The sequence below is a fragment of the Crocuta crocuta genome, unplaced genomic scaffold, assembly GCF_008692635.1.
Source record: "Crocuta crocuta isolate KB4526 unplaced genomic scaffold, BGI_CrCroc_1.0 scaffold42, whole genome shotgun sequence".
Classification (NCBI taxonomy): Eukaryota; Metazoa; Chordata; class Mammalia; order Carnivora; family Hyaenidae; genus Crocuta; species Crocuta crocuta.
Window position 1 is genome coordinate 2,245,222 of NW_027528744.1, and position 17,874 is coordinate 2,263,095.

At 32.9% G+C, this 17,874-nt stretch overlaps 1 long non-coding RNA gene across 4 annotated transcripts in view; it reads right to left on the reverse strand.

Annotated features, from left to right (window-relative positions):
• The window catches only part of LOC144224368 (uncharacterized), a 42,653-nt gene that overhangs the window by 1,052 nt on the left and 23,727 nt on the right, over positions 1 to 17,874 (reverse strand). For 2 of the 4 annotated variants that reach the window (XR_013333025.1, XR_013333027.1), the window contains exons 5-8: positions 7,329 to 7,532; positions 7,157 to 7,250; positions 5,986 to 6,154; positions 393 to 566 (exon numbers count right to left, since the gene is read on the reverse strand). This is a non-coding gene — a long non-coding RNA (uncharacterized LOC144224368). Of the gene's footprint in view, positions 1 to 392; positions 567 to 4,149; positions 4,260 to 5,985; positions 6,155 to 7,156; positions 7,251 to 7,328; positions 7,533 to 17,874 lie in introns of all 4 variants that reach the window. The other 2 variants (XR_013333028.1, XR_013333026.1) reach the window with 2 other exon arrangements.

The following is a 17,874-nucleotide window of genomic DNA, read 5'->3' on the forward strand; positions in this document are numbered from 1 at the left end:
CGCAGTTTGTGGATTCGAGCCCCGCGTTGGGCTCTGTGCTGGCAGCTAGCTCAGAGCTTGGAGCCTCTTTCGGATTCTATGTCTCCCTCTCTCTCTGACCCTCCCCTGTCATGCTGTCTCTCTCTCTCTCTCTCAGAAAAAAAAAAACAAAAAAAACAAAAAAAACAAAAAAAAAAACACACAAGCCAGGGCCTTGAAAGAAACAGATGGTATTCTCAAACTGAGCAATTAAAGAGATTTTAACAAAGGGACTATTTAAGACATGGTGTGCAGAATTTTGGTAGCCCAACAAGTGATAGTGAAATAACCTGGGGTTGAAAAAGGAGAGGTTGGGGACCTAGGTGGCATTCACCAAAGATACCCTGATGGGACAAGGGAATGGGGAAAATTACCTCTACAGAGAGGGAGGTTTTATGGAGAGGGTCACTGCATAGCAGCTTTTGCCTTCATTAGAGATGCAGCCAACCCACGGTGACCTGAAATGAGGGACTTGGGAATAAATGTCTTCATTCATCCATTCTCCTCCTTTCCTTGGGTTGTCGCTACCACTGATTGACTGAATCCACCTAGAGACCAAAGGAAAGGGAGCCTGTCGATTTTGACTGTATAAGACAGCATCTAGGGCAAGCTGTAAGAAGAAAAGGATAGAGAAGACCTGGAGACCCAAACTGAAAAAATATAGCACATAGCACTTTCCAAATATCTTTCATAGAATATTAGTTCTATGAAATGATTCATGGAGAAAAAGGTCTGGGATCAAAGCAGTTTAAGAAATGCCACATAATATAACCCACATGTCTCTATTCTGTGTGCAAGCCACTGGCAGTGCCATGAAAAGTAGAGAGGAAGTCTCTGCCCCTTCATGAAATTTATAGCTTACTGAAAGAGAAACAACAAATGCACAAATAAATAATTGGCTGCGTAACTCAACATTAGGTAGTGACCAGTGTTATGAAGAATAAAAGTTTCATTTTGATGGGATATAAACTAAATATTATTCTATCAAAAACAATTTTGGAAATATGAACTTAATAAAAAGTATTGTCTATTGGGGAAATTATGACCCCTTCAAATGGAGACATTTTTAATAATTTATAGTACAATGTCTCATGTCAATTAGAAATACACAAATGGATATTGTATTAAGAAATCTGAGAACTTACTAGGAGTTATATTAATAAGTATAAACTCTACTGTATGTTAATAACTATAAACTCTAACATAATTATAAGCTATAAACTCAAGCACAAATGACCAAGGGGAAAAAATGCACAAAATTAAAATGTGGAAAATGCATAAGTTAAATTTTAAGCCAAAAGTGAGAATGAATAGATAAACATGAAATTCTTTATAATTTGAGCTAAAGTTCTAATTTTGTTTATTGATAGAATCTTCTATATCTGATATCTTTAGAGTTAATCATAAAAGTGAGCTGGAATAATTTCAAATCTCTTTCAGTGTTTCTTCCTTTTTTCTTTGGTCTGTCATATATTATCTCTGTGGTTTCTTACTTTTCCTCAAAAGTGATTACATATTATTCATTTTATATCTTGTGTCTGGCCCTATATTCGGCTCCATGGGGTTTTGTAGAGGTACCTTGCAAGTTAAATTGAATTATATAATAAGAATTATTATTTAGTAATAATTAAAGGAATGAAAAGAAGAAAAAATCTTTTATACGTGCATGCTTTGTGCCAGATAGTGTTTTAAGTGCTTATGTAGATTATCCCTTTAGTGCTCACAACAGTCCAATGCAATGGGTTACTATTATTATCCCCATACTATAGATTAGAAAACTGATGCTTTAAGAGTTTAAGTAACTTTCCCAGTAGTACACAGCTAAAAGGTGTTAGAGCCAGGATATCTAATCCCAGAGCAGGGACTTTTAAATTACTTGCTGTATAGTTTGAATAATATTCACTTAAGTCTAATTAATTTAACCATATCTAACTAGACAATTGTTTTGATGCATCAGGTGCAGGCTTAGAAAATTTTAAATTTTAAAAAATATAAAATTAGAGATCAGTCTGTTAGAAAAATGAAGAGATATGCATTTAAGCCACAAACATAAAGAAGCAGTTGAAATTCCAAAGACAAGGACCACATACAGATGAAGTAAATATTGAGTCCATAAGAAGAGGAAGGTAGCAATGTTATATTCAATAGGATTGAGACGCAATTGTGGGATAAATTACACTAGAGCATTTTAAGTGAAGCCAATGCTATGTTTTTTATATCTTATGCTATGACATTTACAGAAAAATAAAAATTTTAGTGGCATACTAGTGTTTTTATATAAAATAAATACAAAAGCCTAGTTAAGACATAAAAATTCCATGTACCACCAGAGATGTTGGAGGCATATTTAATTCCTGTACTTTCAAATATGAGCAACATGGGGACATTTTTATCTGAGAGTATTTTTACTCTATGATACATAAGTTTATATGTACTCTATGATAGCTATGTCAGCCAATTAAAAAAAATAATTACCTTACTTTAAAGTTTCAGCACTTTTTTCACTTAATTATGCCATTAAAATTAAAAGGTTTGTGTAGAATTTAAAAAAAAACTAATAATTCTTAGAGGATAAGAGGAAAGGTAGATAGCCTTTAGAAGTTTAAATATATTTACTCAAGGACTTTTCTAAAAAGCCATGAAAAGTACTTTGCCATAAAAATATTAATAGTGTTATATATATCATTAGTTTAACCAGAATAGCTTAAAAATCAGATCTTTTGCCGAAGTGGTTAGGTTTATGTAGGTTTATACTAACAAAGTTAGTATGCTGTCAAGTATTTTCAGATAAATAATGTATGATGTTGGGGTGCCTGGGTGGCTCAGTTGGTTAAGTGTCCGACTTCAGCTTAGGTCATGATCTCATGGTTCTGAGTTTGAGCCTCACATCGGACTCCCTGCTGTCAGCATGGAGCCACTTTGGATCCTCTGTCTCCCTCTCTCGGCCCCTCCCCCACCTTTCTCCCTCAAAAATAAATGAACATTAAAAAGTTTTTTAAAATAATAATATATGATGTAAATAGTAGAGTAATCAATAAAAAAAACTATATAGATATCAAGATGAAATGTCCTGGTGCTGACAGAATGGTGATAGTTCTTATATTACTATAACTGAGGTAAAGGCAAAGTTACAAGGCTTTTGACTAGTTATGTAGTTGTTCGTTAAAAATGACTTTATGAATATCCTTCTCACGTTTGGTCTATGTTACCATCATAACAATTATTAATTTCAATATACAAGCAACTTAAAACCACATGAAAAATCCACTCACTGCCCAAAGAATACATGCATCTCACTGAGTTGTATATCCTTGATAAGAGTGAAAGTTAGGTAGTTTAAATATTCACTGGATTCCTATTACTGTGGCTCATGAGAACCACTGTGCAATGAGAGGAATAATACTTGTGACTTCTCGAAAATTGGGAAAAGCTATCTAGAATGGCTAGCGTTGTGGGATATATAAAATATTTCTCTCGGGCTTTAGTCACATAGACCTAAGCAAAGAAAATTGGATCAGTCTAGAAAATCAATTGGACAATTCAAACTCAATTGCCCTTTTCCCTAACAGAAATAATTTACCTGTGAAATAGCTGGTGATGCAACCTTCTTTGTCTTTACAAAATATGTCACTTTTCTCTATAGATCGTACCATTCTTTTTTTCTGAAGAGTAATAAAACTTTCCTTGAATCTCTCTTAAAGGAATACTGCTTTGCACACAAGGCCATAATAGTTCTAGAGCCATTTAGAGGGCTGAAAATTACCGTTGTCATTTATTACCTGTCTGGCCTTGTATAAATTTAACCTCTCTAAGATTCTGTGTCCTCAGTTGAAACTATATTACTTATGCTTACTTTGAAGGATTGTTAGGAAGATTAAATGATGTAATATAAATTATGGTTATGTAGGAATAACCCACACTAGTTTCTAAAATTTTAATTTGTATACTTATTACTGTGATATTTGATATCTCTTATACCATATTGAAATATGAAAATAAATCCACATTTGTTTGCATTTCCCATAGTTCCTAGCTCAATGCCTATATAAAATGGCACTCAATAAATGCACGTTCCATGAATATGAGTGGACGAATAATAGAATAAAGATTCAGAGTTTTGTCTTACTTTACCATACTTATGATTTTTGTTGCAGGCCTAGATGTGATGAGGATCAAGTAGGCAAAACACTACCAGAGTTCTGGGTTGTTGTCAATATTCATGGGCACCCTGAACACTAGTCCTGTAAAAAAGGCAACTGCTTTAACTAATTCCATTGACTTTCTAAAAATATATATAACTTTTTAGGGTGCTATTAATGTAAATTACAAACAAAACTATATACACAAAAGTTCTAAATCTATTATCCCCCAAAACTTTGGTTAAAGAATGAATATTTATTTGCTTCTTTCTAAAATTCTGGGAAGACTCTTCTAGAAAACTCATTGTTAAAATTATGACCATGTTAAATATATCTTAAAATAGTAATTAAAACTAGTTCATACATATCCTATCAATTCAATTAATATAAAATAGATGTGTGTCTGGGAAAAAACACAAAAGAAATATTAAAAAACGAATATACTGTTCCATATTTTTTAATGAACTTATCATTTATTTTACAAGGTACAAGTGAAGGAGGGAAGGGAAGGAGAATTCTCATGAAAATGTACTCAATGGAAACTTGAGGCTAACATGGAAATTGCAAATGAAGTACATTCCAAAGTGAGGTGATAGTCCAAAACACAAATAATTTCAAAGGAGAAATTCCAGAATCAGTTGAAAACAAACAAGTAAATCTCTCAGCCATTTCAAGGGTGTAAAATCATATGCAATGGAAATCATAGAAGAGTATCAAAATGAAGGTACCTTTAGAGAGAGTTGTGCTAGGAATCTCAACCCATTCTGGTGGTGTTGAGTACACGTGAGGAACCAAGCTGGTTAGATGTTACCTACCTCGAACTGTAGTAGCAGAGTTAAGAAACTGTACTTTGAAAAAGAACTGCATCATCAGAACTTACGGGAACAGAGGAAGAGTGCTTTTCCCTCCAACTATGAGAAGACCATTCTTGAAAGCTGTCTAAGAGAACCTCCAAGGAGGGATAAGAGCAGCTTAGGGGAAGGAAGCTAGAGATAGGCTTCTGGTGGTGACCCACAGAACAGAGTTACATTTATCCATTGGAGGGAACTTCAGATAAAAGTAATGGAAGAGGGACTCCGTTGCACCCAAAGACTTCCGTATAAAAGAAACAGTCTGCTTTAAAATTTTCCAAGTCCAGAAAGGGCTGCTACTGGATAACCAGCAGAGTACCAATCAAGCAAGAAATCCCTCCCCATGCTCTATTTTCATTCTCCTTCCTCCACCACTTCTCCAGCCCTGAAGGAATGAGAGAGGAGGATCAGGCCCTGAATAAGGAGAGAGTGTCCTGAACCAAAACCATCATATTTCCTGATGAGGGCCCATAGCACCCTGAGTTTGGAAAGGGGAAAGCCACAACCTAAAAGTAAATTCAGAGATTTGATTCTTACATAACACTGGAAGATTTAGATACTGAACTGTGATTTGATTTAATTACTAAAATGTGAGTGTAAGGACTTTAGTTGTATAAACATGACAATAGAAATCATAGAGCCTGCCTAAGATTCCATCTAGCAGCAGGGAAAGGCCCAGTCTCACTGAGAAAATTAAAAAGTATGGTGGCAACAAAACTAAGGTTCCCTACATTGTTGCATCCTAGGAGCGTTCATGTTGATATAATAATTGTACCTACTTAGTTTTGATGAAAGTATAGATATTTATATCACTAATGATAGTTTTGTCCACAGATCACTTTTGTTAAATGATGAATGTTTTCTTTATTCTCAATGAGGCATGTGATAAATTCAGACTATGTTTATTTAGTTTTACATGTACATAACCAGTCATGTAAAAACTCAAAATGTGCTACTTTCTGGGTTCTTTGACTTACCAATGATTTGACAAAAGTGTCCTCTGGGATGATATTGTAGGATCATTCATGGATAAAATACTGTCTCTTGAATAGCGTTTTTCCTTGTTATTTAAAAATAAAGCCTTTGCATAGAAGCACATCCTAGTCTTAGATTTGGAAGTGGATTTTGCTAATTAAGAAAAAGAATCTGCAAAACAGTAAAATAATTCTGTTAACAGCAAAAAAATATTTAAATCTAATAATTAGAAATATTAATTTTTGTATTGTGTAACTCATCCTAATTCTATCTTTTAATAGAATACAGTCTCTCCTCCCTTATGTAGGATACAGTTTTATAATTTAGTAAAGAATGATCACATTTTTTAAGTCTTCCCATCTATTATTGTTGCCCCACTTCTATGAATTCAACGACTTTAAGAGTCACTTAATCCTTGGGGATTACTCTATGGGCATGCTTAATTTATGAACTACTCTTGAAGTATGATACTGGATTTAAGAATATTGAATTTTGCCCTTTAAAATACCATATAGTTGATGAGTTTCAAGTGTATAATCAGTGGGATGATACTGATGTGTGGGTCTCCAAGGAATTAAGAGAAGCATTATTTTTTTTAAATTTAAATCCAAGTTAGTTAACATATAGGGTAATAATGATTTCAGGGGTAGAATTTAGTGATTCATCACTTACATATAACTCCTAGTGAAGAGAAACATTTTTTAAAGGAATTTTCCTTTTTAAAATCTTTTTCATTTACTCTATTATTTTAAGTTTTTATTTTTAAGTTTTTAAAGTTTATTTATTTATATTTGGAGAGAGAGAGAAAGAGATGAGCAGAGTAGGGGCAGAGAGGGAAAGAATCCCAAGAAGGCTCCATGCTGTCACTAACTGTGGGGCTTGATCTTATGAACGATGAGATCATGACCTGAGCCAAAATCAAGAGTCAGGTGCTTTTGAGCCACCTAGGCACCCCAAGAGAAACATATTAAAACACACACACACACACACACACACACACATTCAGTAAGTAAATAAAAAACTTGAAAGAGAAAAAAACATCTTAGGAAACTATATGTTTAAATAAGGGGAGGCATTTCTACATTTCTATTCTAGCCAGGAAACAACCATTAAAGGAATATTATACTGAGTGTGTCTTATTGCCTATATCCTAACTGCAAGGAAAGCTCTCACTTGTGTGCTGGGGAGGAAGATGCACTCACTGGAGCCTGATTCAGAATTGAAAAGCATGACAAAACAGTCCCTGGTTGAGAAGCTATCTTCATTCCTGTAAGGACAGATTTTCAGTGTTGTTAGTAGATGCATAGTACAGTCACTGAGGCAGAAATGTCATGGACAGCAATACCTATTGCAATGAAGTAGAAAGCCTGTTCTTTGAAGCTTTGTGTTGACAGAACCAGAGCAGCAACATTATCACCAAGCCAGTTTTCAGGGTGATTTAGGGTATTGTTCATAGAAGAGTAGTCTCAAATATCTTTCTCCAGCTCCCCAGAAATTGCATGAGACACTAATTAGGTGACCATATACTTTCTCATCAACCAGGACATATCTGACAGTGAAAGGGAGAGTGAAAACAATTATACATTATCCACAGGGCAAAAGACTTAAAAATAAGACTGACATAAATTGTATAGTTACTTTACATATTAAAATTTAGTAAATCAAGGTTTTGCTTAAATACACCAGAGTCAATTCGCTGTATGTAACTAAGAATCTTTAACAAAAGTAAAATAAATTTTAATACATACATGATAAAAAATACAGTGTAGATATTATCTAGAATTAATGAAACCAAAAAAAGTTATTTTGGAGCAATGTCCATATAGTACTCTTAAGTGATAAAGAAATATGCAGAAGTTTCTGGGTTCATGTAGGAGAATATGGTAACCTTCTATAATCTAATGTTTTTGAATTTTCTATTAAATTAGAAGACATCAGGAAAAACAAAATGACTAAATCTTGCACTTCAGAGAGTGATAAAACTCAAATTATTTTTAATAGGGAATATAAATACCCAAGACCAGAAAAATTAACTGCAGATCCCATCCAGATGGGGATACAGGGTACTGAATGGAAGTGAAAGAGGAGTGTAACAGGGTCATCTGGTGACAGAACACAGGCATTACCAACTACAGTTCACCTTCAGAGATAGAAGGCATCATTCTAGAGGGAAGCATGGCAGGTTAGACCACTCACTACTGGTAAGTCATAAGTAAAGGGCTTGGAAAATGCATAGGACCAGAGATGGCTAACTTAAGAAGTCAAAGCCTCTGTGAAAGGCAGACACCTTTGAAGTTAGAGGTATCCTTGGGTGTCCTGGGTGGTAAAAAGAAAGAAAGGAGCAAATGAAGATGACCCTACTGAGAGAAGAGAGAAGCAAAGAATTAGGAGATGTAACAAAAAAGAAAGAAGTGTCCTATATTTTAAACAAAAAACTGTCCTTTATAGCAGCTTTTATTTTGTAGCAGAGGGGGAAGGCCTTGAATTTAGACATCAGAAAAACCACCTCTGCTCTTTTGGAAGTATCCTTCAATTACTGGTACAGGAGAATCCAAAAACAAGTATGACAAAGAAAAGTAAAACCCAACATCCACATAAAAATATTCTAAAAAGTAAAAATAATAAAAACTCTTAGGTTAATGCATATTCCTTAATTCAATTCATGAAATATAATAAAAACATAGCACAAAACACAGGTTGAACTTAAAAATAATAAACAGGAATTGAAAAAGTAAAGTAACAATGTGATTAAGAAATTCAAAAAAACCAAGAATAAAAAAAACAAAAAGACGTGAAATGGAACTGACTGATTTAAAGAAAGAAATATTTCTAAATATCTCAGAAATGAAGATAAAATTAATAAGTACCTAAAGAATAATAAATCCAAACAAAAGTACAGTAATAGATATTCAGAAAAAATAAGACAAGAACATAAACATTAATAATCATAAAAACAGAATTTATAAGAAAGTAATAGATGTATAAGACAATAAAGAGCAAAGAAGTCCATCAGAATTTGGTAGTACCTGAAGTGGACAAACTAATAGAACCAAATTAACATTTAATACTACAGTTAAAGCATTCATGTGACAAAATAATGCAATATGAAAATTCAAAGTTCATACCACATATCTGGGATTACTGAATTCTCTATCCTGAGACATTTCATTATTGAGCTTTAAAAATGAAGAAAAAATTATTCTCCAAGACAAAGACAAAATCACTGATTTTCAATTCCAGTTTAAAATCACTACTGATGTACATAAAAGCAATTTGCTTTTTGTATATTAATCTTGTATCCTGCAACCTTGCTGAACTCATTACAGGAGGGATTGTGTGTGTGTGTGTGTGTGTGTGTGTGCGTGCAAGTGTGTAGGCACACATATGCGTGCGCACACACAGAAGGGGTGGAGAATTTGGTGATTTTTTTTGCATAGATAATCATGTCATTTCTGTTTAAAAGCAGTTTCATTTCTTTATTTCCAATCTTTTACACATTTTTTTTCTTATCTATTGAACTAGCTAGGCTTTAGAACAATTTTGCTTAGAAGTGATGAGAGTTAGCATGTTTGCATTGCTTCCAATCTTAAATGGAAAGTGTCTGATATGGTAACCATCAGCCAAAGGCTAAACACTTAGTATGGGGCCAGTTTGAATTGAGAAATGCTAAAAATATAAAATGTATAAAAATTGCCAAACTTTGTAAGGAAAAAGAAGGTAATATTTCTTGTTCATAACTTCTTATTCTGATTGCATATTGAAATGGCATATCACGAAAATTTATTTTTCTTGTTATTTTTTAATGTGGGATACTGAAAACTTATAACTTTTTATATAACATTATATAGGTATACTACATATCCACGATGTACATATTTATATGTATACATAAACACACACACAGATATATGGTTCATGTTGTATTTTTAGTTAGTAGTGATTCTTTTCCACTTCTTGGAATGTTGATATGGTAGCTCAGCAATTTTGGAACATGAGGACAAAAAGCCACAGTCTATAGTTAGTTAAAGAATGAACTGCAAAGAATTCTGTGCCACAGACAAAACTGTATGTTACTATTCTTCATTCATGCAAATAAGATAAAATTTTGCCCTATTGATACTACACCTATTTCAGACTTTCTCTCACAGAATTATCTCATTTTTACAATTGCATGCGAATGCCTATTTGCATTTGTATATAGGTAAGTAAATTATATTCACTCAAATCCCATATTTGGGAATGAGTTTTCCTTTTGCATTATTCATACTTTGCCTTAATAATGAATATTAGTTCATTTACTAAGAATTTAATTAAATGTCTGTACTAAAGGAAAAAAAAAACTTGCAAATAGTCAAAAAAATTGGCCTATCCAATTTATTTCAAACCTGAAAATTGTCTATATTTTAGCTATGATTTTAGTTTCAATCTTGAGAAAGAAATAAGAGCAGTGTCAATTGCAGGAGAATGAAATAACACAACTGTGAAGGTGTTTTCAATAATTATTAAAAGTGATTAAAATTCTCATTTACTGATGAATTCTTTCCTTTAAAGAATGTTCTAAATCACCTATGTTCATACAGTGCTATTTTAAGCTGTTTTTTCTTGAGGTAGTCTGACAGAAGAGGTCACTACTGAAACTACACACTGAATCTCATAATGTTAAAATAAAGGAAATGTTACTTTTTTTTCTTAAGGAAGAAAACCACTGAAAAGCCATATCAGTATTAATAAAATGTCCAGAATTCAAAAGCCTTGCTTTATTGAACAATTAATGCCTATTTATAAAATTTCATGTTTGGAGAAAGTTTGCTTTTTCTGCATAGTAAAATTTATGACCAAATATATTCATCACTATAATAAACCTGCTTTAAAATTCCTGCAGAGAATTGACATTCAGCCATGTTCTAACAGTTCACATACTGGCAAGGTCTACAAAGATGCCACTGAAAATATATATATAGTGCATAATTTTCATTTCTTTGCTGTCAGGGTAACATGTGTGCTTCATATGCTTAAGTGAAGTCTAGCAGTACAAATGTGTCAAAAAATCATAAAAATTTGTCTTCTATGACTAACATATAGGATTTAGGACCTTAGTATTTAGGATATTTATCTCTAAAGAGGAAAAAAGTATTTATTCATGGATATATATATATGTGTGTGTGTGTGTGTATACACACAGACAACACACACACACACACACATGCACACACACATGCACCTTATGTTTAACACATTTTCCCTACAGGATTTAAAGAAACAACTTTAGCTGAAATAGCCATACTTCTTGTATAAATACCCCACCCCATTGTAAAAGCCTGAAATACAGCTTTAGATTCCTTATTCTGGGATTTTAAAAATGGTATTGGAAAGGGTGGGGAGATTCATTAATTTAATTTATGATCCTGGAAAGGAAATTATCTTCTACTAAATTTGCCTTATAATTCTACTAAGGTGTTTGGCATGGAAATAAATAAAATGTATTATTGTATTAGCTTGGGTTATTTTATTGGAAGTGGCGGAAACTAAAACCAACTTAGGAGAAGTAAGAAATTAGTAGTAATTCTCCTAAATGGAAAGTTGAAGGCAGAGGCTAGTATCCGATAGAATTGATAGGACTAGAGCTCTGTCAATATCTGCATGCCATTGCTCTGCTTAACCCTAGCCTCTTCTGGACTTGATATTTCGGGCTCCTTTTCTCCATACGGTAGGCAAAAACGCTATGGCCATAAAATGCTGCCAACCTCGGAAGTCCAGAAGAAAGAGTCTAACATAATAAAAGATAGGGCCTCATTTGTTTTCTGAATTATGAAGGCATTTGCCAGTGTGACGCGTGGTGTTTTGGAGGATGATTACCCTGCCATTCGGCTTCCCTCCTCAGTGGTGGCAGAAAACAAAACAAACCAAGACAAAATACTAATGACCTGAAGTCACAGCTTACAAGACAAAGAGTCTCTCAAGGAAGACTGGCACACTGGTTTTTGTTTTTAGTTTTATGATTGATTATGCCTTCGTCTGATAGATTTCTGCTGAGGTTTAGAGTTCTTAACAAGTTCCCCATACTTTTTGTCTGTGTTACTAAATTTTTCATCAGTAATAGATTATAATACACAAACATGAGTCTAGGCATTGTATTAAACAATTTCTTTTTGTGAAAAAAGAAATTGGTATAATCAGTTATAAAAATATAGACTTATTAAATATTCTTTTTTCCGCTTTTCTTTTCTTCCTGTTTTATCATAATTTCTGTTGTCACTCTAGTGTCTGTTGCCCACTTTTTCCCCTTTCAGATTTTATCAAACCAATTCCGGATTTTTCTTTCTTTTTGAAACATTTTCCAGTAACCATTTTAAAACCTAACTTCTATAAAATGAATACTAGTTTATATCCCTGCTTATTTTTTTTTTTTTACTATGTGATTAAAGATGTGTTCATCTGGAGCAAAAAATGTCATGTATAGGTTATCATTAAATCACATTTAAGGGTGTAATAAACTATTTTAATTCACATATTTTAAAAATTATTGAAAAAAGTCAAGTTTTTTTTTCCTAGTCCTCCTCACTTGTATACCTAAAAGTTCATTTTGCTTTTCTGAATTAGTTCCTGTGTTGAATCAACACAGGTTGATCTAGCTAAATCTAAACCTGTGTAGAGATATTTAATACTCATGTGGCAGCAATGTTTTAACTTGTCTAAGCAACACAAAGAATAGACACAGAGAGGACTAGAGAATAGAAATGATAAAAGAGATAATTAGAATAAAATACTAATTTCCTCTGCCACTATTCCATTACACTAGTGTTTCTGAAGTGAGGTGTCTGAAAAATAAAGTGAGGCACCTGAGACCCTTTCATCTAATGGTTGCACAAAATCAAAACTATTTTAGGGGTCTCTGTCTCAGTAACTTGATAAATTACTCATCTGTAAACATGAAGACTCTATAAATACTTGTAGAGCTATACCTATAAATGAATAAATTTNAGTAGGGTCAGAGAGAGAGACACACACATAATCCGAAACAGGCTTTAGGCACTGAGCTAGCTGTCAGCACAGAGCCTGACGTGGGGCTCAAACCCACGAACTGTGAGATCATGACCTGAGCTTAAGTCGGCTGCTTAACTGACTGAGCCACCCAGGCATCCCATGAAAAAACTGAAACTTAAATATCAGAGAATTATCTGACTTGTGAGAAGGAAGGAATGATTAGAAAGGCACTGGTGAAACTACACACAAAAAATTTTTAAAAATGATCAAATTTATATTTATGTTGGGACTACAGATGTCAGTACTTCAATTTATTGTATCTCAGGTAATAGGACACTTTTGCCTAGTATTATGTCAGTTACAATATGACATAATATTAACAATTTATAATTAAAAGAAATTGAATATTTTAAGCATAGATAACATAAACTTTTGGGAGCTTTTCAAATTAGAAATTAACTCCTGGAGTACCTTAAAGAGTAAGTGACTGTACTGTGCTGGCTTAGAAAACTAATGGATAGCTAAAAGACTGAAAATATCTTGTACAGTTGGCACTACTGAATGTTTGCTGGGTGAACAGTCAATAAACAAAATCATAGCAGTGACACTTTCCATTGATTCAGTAACTTGATAAATTACTCATCTGTAAACATGAAGACTCTATAAATACTTGTAGAGCTATACCTATAAATGAATAAATTTTCAGATGTGGCTGGACACTGTTATGTTTTTTTATGTAATGATTGATAACAAACATAAAAATAACTAAATAGTCAAGGTGTTGAATAACCCCTTTGAATCTTCTGCTTTGTCCCATCATTTGTGTTGAGGACATTGGCACTAAGGGCAAATACAACGGTAGGGAAAATTACTGGTGCTTCAGTGGCAATCAAAACAGTAACAGTAACTACCCCAGTGTTGTTTTCTTTATCACTGCACACTCACAGGAAGAGGTGACTGTTGGCCTCAAAAATGTCCTTGATTAGGTAGTAAAAGATAATTTTGTTACATTTCAACCGCTGAGTACAGATTATATTTCTGACAAAATGGGAAGTATATAAGGACTTTGTTGCATGTGAAAAAAGTACAGTAATTGTCTGGAAAAAAAGCCCTCGTGTGATTGAGGTATTGAGCTGTAACAGTAGATACTACTTTCATGGAAAATTATTTTTAACTACAAGAACGGCTAAAAAAGAAACTGTAGTATTCCAACTTGGTTATTTGACATCTTCTTAAAAATGAACTATGTTAGGGGTGTTTGGGTGGCTCAGTCTGCTGTGTCCATCCCTTGATTTCAGCTCAGATCTTGATTTCACAGTTTGTGAGACTGAGCTCTGTGTCAGCCTCTGTGCTGACAGAGGAGAGCCTTCTTGGGATTTTCCTTTCCTCCCTTCCCCCCCTCCCATGCTCTCTCTAAATAATTTTTTAAAAAACCTTTTTAAAAATGAACGATGCTACTTTATTTAGAGTATATTGACTTTTTCATAACAAAAAGTCTGAGAATGTCTACAGTAAACCAATTGGTGACTTTTCAGGATTTGACCTGGTTCACAAGTTTTGCTACATTCAGAGGAAATTTCTAATCCTTTCATTTGAGACTGCCTTCATGTACCATAGATCACCACTCTTACCTCACCTTATTATTTTACCACTTGTACAAATTTATTTAGATTTGAAACTAAGGGAAAACACTAAGACCAAAAGACACAGAGTAATAATATCTTGATCTTTTAGCCAGTAATATACCCATGTAATATCAAAAGCATGTTAAGATATGGAAAATGGATAATAATCCAATTATATCAATATAGTTAAAAGGCAGTGGTGAGATGAGGCTAATGGAAATACTGAAAGTGATGAAACCTGAAATTTTTTCCAGAATTGGAGAAAGATATGTATCCCCATATTGAAAGAGTAGAATAAGTGGAAAAAGAAAATGCACATGAAAATTGTTTGTACAAGTCAGATTAAGGGGGACAAAACATCAGTTAAAAATTGGCATGAGTCAACAGCAGGAAGAATAAATTCATTGAAAATGATTATAATATATTTAAGATATTTTTTAAACAATGTAATAGATTAAAAATAGTATATAGTATTTGTGAATGTGCTGCAAAGTGGCATTCTCACAGATTACAAACATGTTGTTTGGTTCTAACAAATCGTTTTTAGTAACCATATAAGGAGATAATCAGAAATGTTTACATACTTAAACACACTTACATATATTCCTTGTAGTTATATGATGGAGAATCATCATGAACAACCAAAGTTCAATAAGGGGGTCTTGGATTAAATAAATTATAACATATCTACATATTAAAAACATAAATTACCATTAAAAGCAATATACAAAAGAATATCCAGTGATATGATGAATATGTTACTAAAAAACTGGTTAAAATACATATAATACATATATAATAACAATTTATAATCCCTTTAAAATATATGTGTGCATATGTTCTTTCTGTGTGTACATAAAATAGTTGCTTTTCAAGAAAATCCTGAGATTGAAAAGGTCAAATTGTTCAAGGTCTCACGCATCTCTTTTATAAAGTATCAGATTTAATTATAAGAGTTATTTCTTCCAGTGGTCTAATAACTAATTTTAAAATTAATTGGAATATTAGCAAATGTACACTTACAATGTGGACACTGAAAAGATGATGCGTGAACATATGCTCGTAGTCAGCTATTTTGGATTCTTTATAAACAAGAAATATATTCTTCTGGATTTAAAAAACCACAGTAGAATGCTTTTAATAAACTCAAAATGGTCTGTGATTAACCTCTTTGTTCAGTCTTTACACACTTAGAATTTATTTCCATTTCTTATTATAAAAAAGGCACTTTTCTCTGATTAAGAGAATAGGAAAGAGAAAGAAAAAAAAACAGGAGGAGAGGATGAGTGGTGAGTTAAAGGACAGATTGAGTGTATGTATTTTAATCTGGCAGTTGTCTTGTGTAATTTTTTTTGCCAAAAGACTGCTAATTTCATACAAAAATTTAAATATTGTAGCAGTCACCCAACTTAAACATTTGGCAAATAGTTATCCTATTTCAAAAATGGAAAATATTTCTCAAGTGCTTCTGTTTTCAAAATACTGTCTCATGTTATTCTTTATGTTTGCTTGATCATTCTTTGGAAGAAAATTCTCTATATTTGGGATGTGATATATATCACATCCATTCAAGGCTACCTAGGTTGATTCAATTAGTTTAAAGTGAAAGAGCCATTTTTCCCGTTTTCTTTTTCTTTCTTTTCTTTTCTTCTTTTTCTTTCTTTCTTTCTTTCTTTCTTTCTTTCTTTCTTTCTTTCTTTCTTTCTTTCTTTCTTTCTTTCTTTTTTTTGATGAAATATATTCACATCTTTTGAAACGTATAGAAGGTACACTGAAAAGAAACATTACATATCTGGGGTGTGAAATAAATCTTTAACACAAAAACTTGAGAAAGATGTAAAATTTATTTTATATTTGCTTCAATTTAAACAAACTGAAACCCACTTTTCACAGGAACATAGAAACTCTCACTTTTAGATGTGAAACATCCCAAGGGATAATTTGCTAGATTCACATGGCTTCAGGCACCATATTCTCATTCCCATAAGTGCCTTTTGTTATTTCTTCTGTCCTCAAGCTGACATTAGAGGAAACATTTTTTTAAATGAAAAATGAAGCTAGAGTGTTGAAGTTTCACGATCTACTCCATTCCATTTGACCACATTACTGTCAAATCCAACTTAGTTTCTAGATTCTTAAGAAAAATTACTCAAAAAGTTTATTTATAGAGTTAATATGGACTGGTGAGTGTGTTTGTTATTTTCCATTTAAACAAACGGATATATCTTATAGTTTAGGGATGGGGAAAATATTTATATAAAAGTATACCAGAAGTTGGATTTGTTATGCCTTTAGATTTAGAGGAAATTATATAATAGAATCACTATGGTATATAAAAAAGCAGCTGGGTATTTTCCCAATATGAATCATGCCTTATAAAAAATTTACAATTTTGAAAAATATCCAGGCAATTCCTTTCACTGCTAAAATATACTATTCTTGATCAAATAGCTTGTTTAGTAAGAGCACCCAAATAAGGCAGTATGTTCACCTACTGTGCTAATAATCTCAATTAGAAATATCACCAATACTGGTTGGAAGGATGGTTTGGCTTTATTTTAATTACCCCACATAGAGAATAGCACATCATATATATCAACTGACAGTAAATCTTTGAAAGAAAAATGACCACATGCTAATCTAATGTAGTCAGGAGTGGTTTTACTGTAAAGCAAATGATGCTTATTTCAGCTTCTGAGACCCTTATTTGCACTGGCCTTCCAAGGTCGTGGGAGGAACCCCATAATGTAGCTATTTGGTAATGTGATTTTTAAAATTTGGAAAAATAGGACACTTGAACTGCAGTCAGTTAAGACATCTGCCTCCTTTCCCTTTTACTTTTCCTCAATAATAGCTGGCATCTGAGGATGGGCATTTGGTATATTTTGCTAAGGAAAAGTTGAGTTGTGGATATATTTAAATCTGGTTTAATGGGCATAGTTAAGTGGTATCTAGTCTCTTCTGTGCATAGTTAAGTTATTGCTGATTGTTCCAGTATTATGAACCAAGAGCCTAGGAGCCAGAGGTTGTATGATAGTATGAACATATTCTAGAGACCTAAATCCATAAATATGTGGGTAGTAGGAGACAAAAAAATAAATGTATTATATTCACGGGGAGAGAATCTAGAAAAATTCTCTAAATTATACAGCGTATATACAAAACAAGGTTAATGAAATTTTTCCATAACGTAAAAGCAGTTCTAAAAATGCATATAACATTACCAGTAATGAGCTTTGAAGCTGAAATAGGCATCCTGAGACTAATAATAATAATAATAAT